Below are 13,339 nucleotides of genomic sequence, written 5' to 3' on the forward strand. Positions count from 1 at the left end.
GGTCTTGGTCTTGCGCCAGTACACCTGGTTTTGGTATTGCGCTCCCGGTCTTGGTCTTGGTCTTGGTCTTGCAGTAAGAGTCTTGCAGTAAGAGTCTTGCAAGTCTCGCAGTTGGCCATTAGCCTATTACACATCTTAGAACAACGTAACAGAGAGGTACATTTTAAGCTTGAATATCATAGCCATAGTAAAGACTGACACCGGGTGCAGTTTGAACCCACGATCTAAGTGATCCCTGCCTATGTTCTAACTAACTAAGGTTAAAACTACTTCTTAAAACCCACAAAATTTCATTTGCATATCTCAACCGGTTTTAGAGCAATAAATAAATCGTCAGTTTGTAAGAAAAATTTCAACCTCCCCTATTTGGTAAACAAAGCATTTATAAAGTAAACGTTTATGAAGCAAACTGTCATTACTTTCTCGTGCAGAATTACCCATTAAAGTTTGCCATACTTATTTAAAAACATTCTGTATTGATGAAAAACATGGCTAGTTAAAAAAGTACTTACCTTTTTTATTATCCAATATATGTGAATGAATAAAAAAACATAATGTTAAGAAAATATATGAGGCTATAGTTGGGCTTTAATTTCAGTATGCTATTGCATGCTAGAATAACAAGTTAGCATAATGCTAGAATATTCCCCAGAGTGAGAAAAACACAGTTTGATTGGTACACCCGGTATACACTGACAATAATTGACCTGTCTAGCAACAATATCTATTATTACTGCGATATTTATACAAAATAAGACGAAATATTAAAAAAATCACTTAAATTGGACAACAGGTTTAGAAAATTTGAGACATTAAAAATGACCCGTTTTTGCCGCGCTGTTTCGGCAAATTTTGTTTATCCGAGTGACCTCATAACACAGGACACAGTCAGTAGAAACAATACATAATAGTCTTACTATAATAATGTATACTGATAAGATTTCTGGTGTTTAGATTTTCAGAAAACTAATAATGAAAAAAATTATTTATGTAAATTTATATAAGTGCTAAGGTGACAAGATTGTACTAAAAATATTTATTTTTACATTATAATAATGACCTCTGAGTACATGTCAAATGTGTCGAGTGTTCTTTTAATGGATATTTTGATTCGGTATGTATGTTTATGTTTATGGTATTGTTCGTAATGCGCATAAGTCCAATTTTCAAAATTTTTTTTACAATTTTTTTTGTTTCTCATAGAGTATCTAAGAATACAGCCGAACTTATATACTCCCTGAAACGACCCTCAGTTCTAACTGCAAGACGCAAGAGTCTCGCAGGCTTAGTCTTGTTCTTGCTCAAGTCTTGCACGGTAAGTCTTGGTCTTGGTTTTGCTAAAATTAGGCGGTCTTGGTCTTGGTCTTGGTTTTGGTCTTCAAGACTGCAAGACCAAGACCGATTTTGGCAACACTAATCTTCTGACCCTTAGAATGTTAGGTTCTTCTACCACATCATGAATCCATCTTTTACGCGATCATCCTCTACTTCTTTTGCCCTCTGAGTTTGAGAATGTAAATGTCATTTAATTTATACATTATCTGATATCCTACCAATGTATCTAGCCCATCTTAGTCTCTGTAACTTAATAAATTTCCAGTGTATGTATAACAAACAGATTACAAAAAAAATACCAAGTTTTTTGTAAAAGGTATATATTAAAATACCCTAAATAAGGGTCACAATACAAAACGTTTTCGGATTCAGGAATCCATCATCAGTGTTTAAAAGCCAAAAATTGCATGCCTGAGCCACCAAAATGTATTGGGTGAAAACCCTTTCAATGTAAATAATATGGTTGTTTTACATACTTATAAAAAGATCATCTGATGTTAAAGATATGCCTGGACGTTACCCAGGGCAACACATTACTCTTCCCACGTGGTTGGAATTTTTTTTGGAGAAAACCTCACATACTGGATTTCAATGGCCAACTGACAACTGAATTCAAAAGCAACCCAAAATGACATTCTAATGAAATGAATACCTTTTTCTAGGACAATGTTGAACACAATGCACGATATACTATTCCCCTGTCGAAGTTCTATTTGTGTTTGGAAAGGTCTTGATACTCCGTTCTGCCCTCTAACCTTACACTTGACTGTTGAGGGGGTCGCTTTCACCAATTTCACTAAATGTATTGGGATATAATTCTACCATGGCTTTGTATGGTGCGTTTCTCTCTACACTATCGTCCACATCTAACGCACATCATCACACACAGGCGCTGATCCTGAAATTCATAATAGGGGGGGGGGGCAGACTTACCTCAAATTAATCAAATATTACATTTTCCATATTTAGCCATACGACTCACACTTAGTCTAAGGAAAAAATACACTATATAATCCCAGATACCTACGGTATCAAAAGGATTGATAGACAATTCACGACTATTAATCTCACTGGTCGTTCTTTACCAAAAGATTAACCTTTCTACCATCAATGGGTAGGTACGCATGAATTATCTAGTAAAATACAAATTTTGATATCTTTATTGTATCGCAAATTTAAAACGTGACTTTTCCTGAGACATAGTTTATACCCAGTGTAATGTATTTGCATTTGAAAATATCATTTTTGTTATTCTTTGAATTGAGAAAAGTATTTCCGTTGTTTATGATTCCACCGGTACCCAAACAAAGGCGCCTGCAGATTATTTTTCAGCGAAGGGTATTTTATTAGATTTTATGGCTTCTTTTAATTCTTTGGAAGCTTCTTTGGAATTGGATTTTATGGCTTCTTTGGAAAAAAAATAATAAATAACAAAAAATACTTATAGACTAAATACAATAGGGGGGTCCATGGAACCCGTTGACCCCCCCCCCCCCCCACATATCCGTGCCTGATCGCACATCTAACATCCACCAACAAATGGTGAGTATCAATTCCATAATCATATGTTTTCCCAAAGCTTGTCTTAGAGCATGTCTAAGTTTTGCAGATACTGTTCAAACTTATCTCAATTTGTGCTTTAATTTACTTAATCTGGTTTGGTTTACTTTTTGATGACTTTTTCACCGAATAATATAACGAAAATATTAATTTATTAATTATGTTCGAATAAACACCAAAATGAAGGAAGCGTGGAAGATTGAAAGCGCCTCTTCTTCAATTTGCATTTTGTTTTATGAATTTTCTTAGGAAAAAATAATGAATCAATCCATTAAACTTAATTATGGAAATGAAAAAATGGAGATTTTTATTTACTCCCCTATGTTTGATCCTCAGGGACGATGCTCCGCCTCCATTGTCCCAGCCACAATTCTCTTTGACGACGAATTGGTATATCTGCCTTTACGAAGTTTTTCCTTTCACCAAAAGTTAATCTCCGATCATCCGAAGTCACTACATTGGTCAAACTCGGAGCATAATCTCGAAAAGTTTAATATCACGAAAAACAGTCGCTAAAGATTAAATATTTTGTATAAGAAAAGCTAATAATCTGAGTTGGCTCAGGCTCCACTCAGTAATTAATTTGCATTCGCTAGTATTCCGTTTTATTATGGGTACATTACAAACTTCGGCGAATAACGAGATGACAATCTGTCAAATTAAAGTTCTTTCGTCAATAAAGGGAGAGAGGGGCGCGACGGGATGCGGTAGAGAAAACAGGGATAAGTTTAGCGTGCAGCGGCGTGTAATCAAGGGGACCCGACTCTTAAGATAACGAATACTTGTACTACTCTAATGCGGGATAGATATATGGCGGTTTACAGCCATCAATAATAAGACCAAGTAACTGTTTGACCGAGTAAAATATTTTTCAACCTACCTCTACCGAAAGTATACTTTTCCGGACCAGATTGTAGGGAGCAAAGTTGTACTTTTCCTCCCTATGGAGGAAAATATTTTTCGTCCCTAGGGAGGAAAAGTAAAAATGACGTCATGGTATTTCATTCATGAAATATAACTTATTGACGCCCTGTACAATATCTTACATTTTTACGTAAGTATATATACATTTTAACGTTTATTTATAAAACACTCTATATTTTGCAGAATGGTAAAAAACAGTAAATTGTTATTTTGATTTAACAATGTTTACATTAGTAATTTGACTTATATTTGACAGTTGACAGTTATATTCTACCTACTTGTTAGTTTTAGTTTTAATAAATTTTGTTGGTTAGTTACATAAATAAATTAAGTAAAAATAAAAAAATGACTTGTTATTTGAGGAAGGTGGAAAAACCATATGTATAACATGGGAGTAAAGTGCCTTTTCCTCCCTTGAATGATTCAAGTAAACTTCATTCTCGGGAGGAAAAGTAGCACTTTCCTCCCTTGTTATACAAATAGCTATTTCCACCTACTTCTACCGAAAGTATACTTTTCTGGACCTGATTATAGGGAGCAAAGTTGTACTTTTCTTCCCTAGGGAGGAAAAGTATTTTAAAAAGTATTTTATTGAAATACCATGACGTCACTTTTACTGTTCCTCCCTAGGGAGGAAAATACTTTTCCTCCCTAGGGAGGAAAAGTAAAAGTGACGTCATGGTATTTCATTCATGAAATATAACTTATTGACGTCCTGTACAATATCTATTTTCTATTACGTAAGTATCTATACATTTTAACATTTATTTATAAAACACCCTGTATTTTGCAGAATGGTAAAAAACAGTAAATTGCTATTTTGATTTAACAATGTTTACATTAATAATTTGACTTATATTTGACAGTTGACAGTTATATTGTACCTACTTGTTAGTTTTAGTTCTTATAAATTTTGTTGGTTAGTTACATAAATAAATTAAGTAAAAATTAAAAAATGACTTGTTATTTGAGTAAGGTGGAAAAACCATATGTATAACATGATATCCCTTGAATGATTACTGCCCTCCGCTACGCGTCGGAAAGTAAATTTCATTCTCGGGAGGAAAAGTAGCACTTTTCTCCCTTGTTACACAAATAGCTATTGGTTACACAATAACAATAACAAAACAACATAAAATTGAATAAAATGGTAATATTAGCAAATTTAATATTCTACTGTGGATGTTGACTATTATGAGTTCGTGTTCCTAACGACTAAGAATTTATTCCCTTATTTAATTTATTCTTCAAAGACAATTTTGCTAGAAGGTTGGTGATGAAACAGCTATAAAAAATTATGTCTAAAAACAAAATATTCGTGTAGAATAATTATCTCTCATCTATGTTGGAATCTAGGAAATAAAATTATCCAGGCGTTAGCCAAACCTTTCACCTGATTATCTATCGAGGAACAACCCTCCCCAACGCAACAATGCAGTCATTGCTCTATTAGATAAGAAAGGAGACATGCAAATAATTTAAAAAAAAACTACCGTTCTACCAGTTTGCTATCACACATATTTAAACTTTTCACAAAAGTTATCAAAAAAAGATTGGAGGCTGACTGATTACTTATTAGTGATAAAGGACCTGCTGCAGACTACAAGAAACCATTGGCACTGATATTCATGGACTACGAGAAAACATTCGATACCATAAGCCAGCAGAAAATGTTTGAAGCCAGCAGAAAAGCACTGACAATGCCGAATAGACCATCGCTATACTAACGTAATCAAAAATACCTCTCAAAATGCCATGACTAGCGTAAGACTATCTAAATCAGAAACAAATATATTTTGTATACAGCGAGGCGTACAGCAAGGAGACAGTGTCTGAGAAGCTCAGTCATTTGGGAATTGCAGATGACATTGCTCTTATAGCTAATCGTGTGGATGATTCAATAATTATGTTGAAAAAATTCTATCATGTTTCCCGCGAGGTCGGTTTAAAGATTAACATGAACAAGATGCAAGTAATGACTAGTCTGGTACTAAATCGTAATATTGCAATTGCTGGAAGGGAAGTTCAGGATAGGCAGAGATTACCAGATATGTGAGCTTCCACGTCGCATAGAATTAGCCAGGCAGTGCTTGGTAAATTAAACTATGTACTTAAATCGAACCCAACCATATGCCAAAAAGAAAAATATTTGACCAGTGTGTGTTACCTGAACTCACTTTTTTTTTCTTCGTCTTCTTTTGCCCTTTAATTAGTCCAATTTTGAACATAGGCTTCCCCCAGTTTCCTCCATTAGCTTCTTTTTTGTGCTTTATGTTTCCAGTGTGTTCCTCCTATCTTTCTAATGTCATCTCCCCATCTCATCTGGAGTCGTCCTCTTGCTCTCTTTCCTGTCCATGGTCTCCATTGTTGTATCGTGGTATTCCATCTATTGTCCGTTTGTCTGGCGTTATGACCTGCGAAACTCCATTTTAGCCTGGCTACATGTTGTTCTGCGGCTTTGACATTAAATACGGTAGTGAACACGAAGAAACGGTAGTGAACAAGATTCGGGTTACTGTTACTCAGAGGTCTATGGAGCGTCACTTGTTGTGAGTCTCTCCGATAAACCGAATCCTAAACTAAGAAATAAGTCGTAGAACAAAAACAACAAACGCTATCTAACAATTTATCACACATTATCATAAAATTATGACAACAAAACGTATGGTCAAGTGGAGCCCAAGCTAAGAAACAAAGAACACCCACCAATCAAATGGCCTGACGACTTGAAGTGTGTTAGCAGTAACTGGATGCGCAAGCCTCACAAGACAAAGGCAGTTGGAAAGAACTAAGGGAGACCTATGTCCAGTAGTGAACGCCTACAGGTTGATGATGTTAAAATCTATCTGTTAAGATAAGAGTTAATATTCGGAATACCCAAGATATCAAAATTCACAAAATAGTTTCAATGCTACTTTTTTATGTGCACAGTGAAGTGGTATTTTAAGAAGAATTTTTAGATTCAATTGAGGGTATATCTATTAATAGAAAAAAATTCGATTAAATTACCTTTGACAGATAAAAATTAGAAAAAAAATTGGCTAAAAATTAAAATAACAGAAAATTTTTAAACATCTTGTGGCTTAAATAGTAAATGAGACTGCAATGAAGAAGTGAAAATATGGGCTTTTACTAAATTTGATAACTAATTATCAAACATTGTGCGAAAATTTTTTGCTTAACTTCACAGAAGGGAATGAAAAGAGAAGAGAAAGGGAAGAGAGTATAAACTAATTCAATCTAGATTTGACCGAACAGCATGAAGAATAAGTGAATGTACTTTTACTTGCCATTAAGTTATTAGAGAAAACCGTATCTTAATCTTATTACAAAGTCATTTGTATTTGAATGGCGCCATTAATTTTCGAGAGGTAAACATACTAAAAAGCAGGTATAATAATCAATATTAAAAGGACAATAGATTAAAATTTATTAAAAATGAATAACCGTTTTCAATTTCGTTGCAACACGAAACTACAGCCGCATCATATTCTAGTTCAATCAGAGAGTTCAGCAAGCACATCTACCGGTTTCGAAACTTATAAGTCTCTCATCAGGAGGCACCTTTAGTTTCAGCATCCGTTATGGCTTGCAAATTTTAGAAGCCTCGGAGGTGTAACCAGAGAAGGTTCCCATTGTTTTCAATCTGGTGGGATGTAGAGTAATATTTTTTAATGTTATTTTATGTGCTATTAGATTAAAAACTTAGTCTTTTGCTAGCAGTTGCCGCTAGGGCATCCCTAGCGGCAGGTCCAAACAACTTGGTCTCAAATTACACAATCTTTACTGGCTGATTGATCACAAATCATCACTTGCGATGAAAAATAAAGTACTTGTCTACAAAGCAATTTTGAAGCCAATATGGAGTTACGGGATCCAACTTTGGGGTACTGCATCAAACTCCAATATCGAAATCTTGGAGAGGTTCCAGTCGAAGGTTCTTCGAATAATAATAAATGCCCCATGGTATGTTGCAAATAATATTATTAGACGCGATCTAGAAATTGCAACAGTAAAAGAAGAAATTACTAACTTCGCACAGAAATACGAAGACAGACTGACACAATATCCAAATGTACTAGCCAGAAACCTGATGAGACAACCAGTCAGACGAAGACTTATACGAAATACACCTAGTGATTTACCATCGCGATTTTAGTTATATGTGTCGTAATTCCCAGAGACAAACAATTTTATATCTATGTAAAATATTTGTAAAGAAAATGATTAATGAATCATTTTCTCCAAGTCACCTACACTAGTAGTCATAACATTTACTCATTGTAACTTGTTTTACAGATTGTAAATTAATTGGGAGGTTAAATAAAAAAAAATTTATGTGCTATTAGATTAAAAACTTAGTCTTTTGCTAGCAGTTGCCGCTAGGGCATCCCTGCCATTTCGTTCATTGCAATCCGTAACTGCACGCCAGGGTTTGTCCTTGTTGGGTCAGCGAGAGCAGCATATGTGCCTCCTGATGAGAGACTAATAAGTTTCGAAACCGGTAGAGGTGCTTGCTGCACTCTCTGATTGGACTAGAATATGGTTCGGCTGTATTTTCGTTTTGCAACGAAATGGGAAATGGTTATTCATTTTTGATTTACATGTTTACTCTGATTGGAGTACGAAGGGAACCATTCTCGTTGGAACTTTACCGCGCTGAGCAGATGGGACGTGAATTATAAATTGTAAAATTCCCTCATCTTCTTTAGTCTCAGCATCCGTTATGGCTTGCAAATTTTAGAAGCCTCTGAGGTGTAACCAGAGAAGGTTCCCATTGTTTTCAGTCTGGTGGGATGTAGAGTAATATTTTTGATATTATTTTATATGCTATTAGATTGAAAACTTAATCTTTTTTTTATTTATTAATCTCTAACTGTGCCAGAAACTTAACCACACTAGTTGTGTACAAATGACTTTGTAATAAGCTTAAGATTAGGGTTTTCTGCAATTTTGATGGCAAGTACAAGCAAATTGTGTTTTCTGGAATACATTTTTGAATATTTTCTTTTACCTCATAGATTTTACCCAATAAAATGATATTACGCACCGTCCATGGAACATGTCGAAGCGACGTAAATTGAAACGTTCTTCTACTGGATCATTTTAAAGTGAACATTGCGATTTCTGTTGAAGGTTTTATCCTGTTAAACGACTTTGAGAGAGTGTATTTTGGTGTAAAGAAGAATAGGTAGGATGGGATTTTGCATATCGTCGTGGGAAACGTTAAATTTTCTCGTTTCAGTTTCCTTTGGTGCAATTTAAATGTTTGAAAGTGATTCTTTTGTTTGTTTGGATTTTCCGACGAAAAAAAGGTGAATATATTTTGTTAAGGGGTGAAAATGTAAATAGATAAGAACGTGGATCAAGTGTGGTGCGTAGAATCATACATTTCTGGCTTTTTTACTACCGACATAAAGGTCAGTGCTTATGGGGAGATTTTGCGCTTTGCATATAGATTTACGACCCATACAGATCTGACTTGTGTCCTTTCCATCCGTTTTCTTGGCCGCAAGTTCTTATATTATGTAAAAACGGCATCTTATGCATTATTTTATTGTTTTTTACAGGAAGAGGGATAAAAAGAATATTCACATAAAAGAATACGTTAAAGGGTAACGTATCTAGTTTAACAATATTCAGAGACGTTGCTAGTCCGTTACTCAAAGTTTCAATTACGTTTACGTTTAATTATATTTATATTTCATTTTTTTTTAAATCGCCCAAATTAAAGTGTATGTGCCTATTTGATTAGTATAAAAAGTGAACAGATATTATTATATGTATATCGTAAAGCGAGTATTTTGGAGGACGTAGAATAATATGGTTCGCAAACTATTCGAAGAATACAAAAAATGGGGCCTGGAGGCAAATATGAACAAAACTGAATAATGGATGAAGGAGGAAGCAAAGAAGATCTGATACTATGATGGAGAACTATGATGGAGTGACAGATGATGGAACTCTGGATGAAGCAATAAAAGACAGAAATATTAAAGAAAAAGAAAAGCCATAAAAATGATGAACGGGTTTTAGTGGGATAAAAATATCTCAACAGAAAACAAAAAAAGGATATACCAGAAAATTATACAAATTATTGTCACATATAAATGGTGACATTACAGAGTAACATTCCCTGGTGCTTAATATATGCTGATGATGTGGCGTTAGCAGGAATAGAAAGATAAACAAAAACTGGAACAGTGGAGATAAGCTCTTAAAGAAAAAGGTTTAAAACTTAGTAGCAACAAATTGGAATATTGTATGTTTGGAATTTTTATTTAAAGATGGAGTTACTACAAATAAAATTATATATTTGGATGGTGAAATGATTGTGAAAAGTAATAGTTTTAAGTACCTAGGATCAGTATTACAGAGTAATGGGGAAATAGATGGAGATGCATGCAGTAGAATTAGGGTTGGATAGATGAAGTGGAAGGAAGCGAGTGGTGTATTGTGTGTTGTGTGATAGAAAAATTCCAATGTAGCTGAAGGGAAAATTCTATAAGACAGCCATAAGACCGGCTATGATGTATGCAACTGAATGTTGGGTAATTAAAAAGGAAGAGGAACAACGAATGCATGTAGCGGAAATGAGAAATGCTTAGATAGATGAGTAGAGTAACAAAAGAGGATAAAAATAAAAATGAATATATTAGTGGAAGTGTAGGGGTGGTGCCAATTATTAATGCCAAAATGAGAGAGCATAGGTATAATATGGTTTGGTCATGTTCAACTTCGAGACGTTAATCACCCAATACGAGGAATTTCTGAACTGCGTGTTCCTGGAAGGAATAGGAGACAAAGACCAAAGAGATTAACATGTCGGTAACGGGGATTGGTGTTTATAATATGACTCACCATAGGAACTCATGGATAAATGCAATTATGGAAGCCGACCGGATAAAGGTAAAGAGAATAATGATGATGATTTTTTCATATGGTTTCCAAGTTTGACCACTGAAAATCAAAACCGAACAAGCACTTATAGCCATGGACATGGACTTCTGGAGGAAGTCAACTAGAAGATCACGTCGAGAAGCAGTTATAAATGACGATATTCGTTGATTTATGAACAGTGAAAACACGATGATTGAGTACATAAAATACAAACAACTGAAGTAATACGGTCACGTTCAGAGAATAAGAGAAGATCGATTACCAAAACAGATGCTAGACTGGACACCACAGAGAAGACGTATAAGAGGTAGATCAAAAACAATTTGGATAGATAGAGAGTATTGACGATTAAAAATGAAAGAAAAGGGGTTGAATGTGGACATGTGCATTGTGCAGTGCGTACGGGAGACAGAGGGCAGTGGAGACTAGGAATAGGAAGATGACGTAGAATGTTTTAAACCGTTATTTATATGTATATTAAATATGTATCTACTATTATACAGATTACAGATTACAACATAGATGAGATTAGAATGGTAAAAAAATATAAGCTATTTTATTCAAGGTATTCACTGAGATCGGTCTCAAACTGCGACCGTTGCCACATTTCTTTTGATAATGTGTGCCGCAGTTGCAGATGAAACGCGTGAAAGCCATAATTTCTTATATGAACTTAAAAACAATTGACAATTTAGTAGCAATAATTGAGTAGAAAAACTGCATACCTAGCTTTAACGTAACAAAAATAATCTGTGTAGTATTTTAACTTCATTTTCACTCCCCTTGTAGATATACTATCCAAAAACTTACCTAGAGAAATTGATAATGGTCTGGGTTGGTAAATATACTTATATCCTTGATAATTTTAAACCTCAAATAGATGCTGATTTAAAAAATTTAATAGTTATCAAAAATATATAGGGACATATTAATAAGATTTTAACTCAATTCACTGTATCTAACAATAAAAAACTGAAAACGTTTGTTTTCTATACTTCCACAAAATTTATTATATCTAAGTGACTACAGCTGTTTCGGCGGAGTGCCTTTCTCAAGTAATATAGTTTACAATGTGTTTGCCTTTTTAATCTTCAACTGAAGAGGTTGAGGAGTGGGGAGCTGTTTGTCTCGAGTTGGTCATTCAGAATTATATCTGTATTTTTCAGTTTATTAATTTCCATAGATTCTAAAAAAGATAGCTTAAGGCCTTTATTTTGAATATGTAGAATTTTAAACTCTTCATTGAAAGAATGATTATGATCTAGAAGGTGAAGTGCGTATGTAGAAGTGTCTGTTTTTCTATTGTTGAATGCCCTTTTGTGTTCTGCTATCCGTTTGTCAAAAGTTCTGCCAGTTTGACCGATGTACGTTTTCGGACAGTCACCACAAGTTAGTTTGTACACACCACTCTGTAGTTGCTTTCTCTTTCGGCTTTTATTGTTCTTAATATATTTGAAAAGAAAAGCCGAAAGAGAAAGCAACTACAGAGTGGTGTGTACAAACTAACTTGTGGTGACTGTCCGAAAACGTACATCGGTCAAACTGGCAGAACTTTTGACAAACGGATAGCAGAACACAAAAGGGCATTCAACAATAGAAAAACAGACACTTCTACATACGCACTTCACCTTCTAGATCATAATCATTCTTTCAATGAAGAGTTTAAAATTCTACATATTCAAAATAAAGGCCTTAAGCTATCTTTTTTAGAATCTATGGAAATTAATAAACTGAAAAATACAGATATAATTCTGAATGACCAACTCGAGACAAACAGCTCCCCACTCCTCAACCTCTTCAGTTGAAGATTAAAAAGGCAAACACATTGTAAACTATATTACTTGAGAAAGGCACTCCGCCGAAACAGCTGTAGTCACTTAGATATAATAAATTTTGTGGAAGTATAGAAAACAAACGTTTTCAGTTTTTTATTGTTAGATAAAATGAACTTCCATCAAGTAACGGTCGAATCCATCAATCAATTCACTGTGTTATTCTTCTATAAGATCAGTTTACAACAGTTTAAGAAATACGGCGTAGGTATACCTACCAAATTGGTAGTACCAATGGGATATAATTGTGACAATGGCTGTTTAAACAGAGACTCAATGGGGGATTATTATTTTAGTGGGATTTATATTATAATCCGTATAATAACACAGGACGATACAATTTGACTAATATTCGAACCCAGAGGTTAGGATATATTTTTCAGAAGAATTTTTATGCACTGAATTCGAATCTCAGCTCCAAATTGCCACATTGGTTCTGGTTTCTAAGATATTTTAACCTAAAGGTGCAAAAATAACGGTTTTGGTGGACTATTTTTGAGGTTACGTAATAGGTGTTGTTCCAACCCGTCACATTACCGTTTTTGAATGGTTACGCGCAAATTTGAAGAAGTGAAAAGGTACGGTCTAACAATAAACCAGACAAAAACACAATACATGGAAATGAGGAAAGATATAACAAATTGTAGCAAATTAATCAAAATGAAAGGAGCAGAGTCTGTTAATAGTTCTAAAAATGAAAGCGAAATGTGGATTCTAAAGCAGCAAGAACAAAAGAAAGTGGAGATCTGATAAATAAAGGTGCTCAGAAATAGCTTCGGAGGAATACA

General features: G+C 34.5%; 1 protein-coding gene across 2 annotated transcripts in view; it reads left to right on the forward strand.

The window, feature by feature from the left end:
- The window catches only part of LOC114327602 (ras guanine nucleotide exchange factor P), a 164,065-nt gene that overhangs the window by 102,164 nt on the left and 48,562 nt on the right, over positions 1-13,339 (forward strand). The gene's annotated exons all lie outside the window — the stretch shown is intronic.

This window comes from Diabrotica virgifera, chromosome 1 (genome assembly GCF_917563875.1).
Source record: "Diabrotica virgifera virgifera chromosome 1, PGI_DIABVI_V3a".
NCBI classification, from domain to species: domain Eukaryota; kingdom Metazoa; phylum Arthropoda; class Insecta; order Coleoptera; family Chrysomelidae; genus Diabrotica; species Diabrotica virgifera.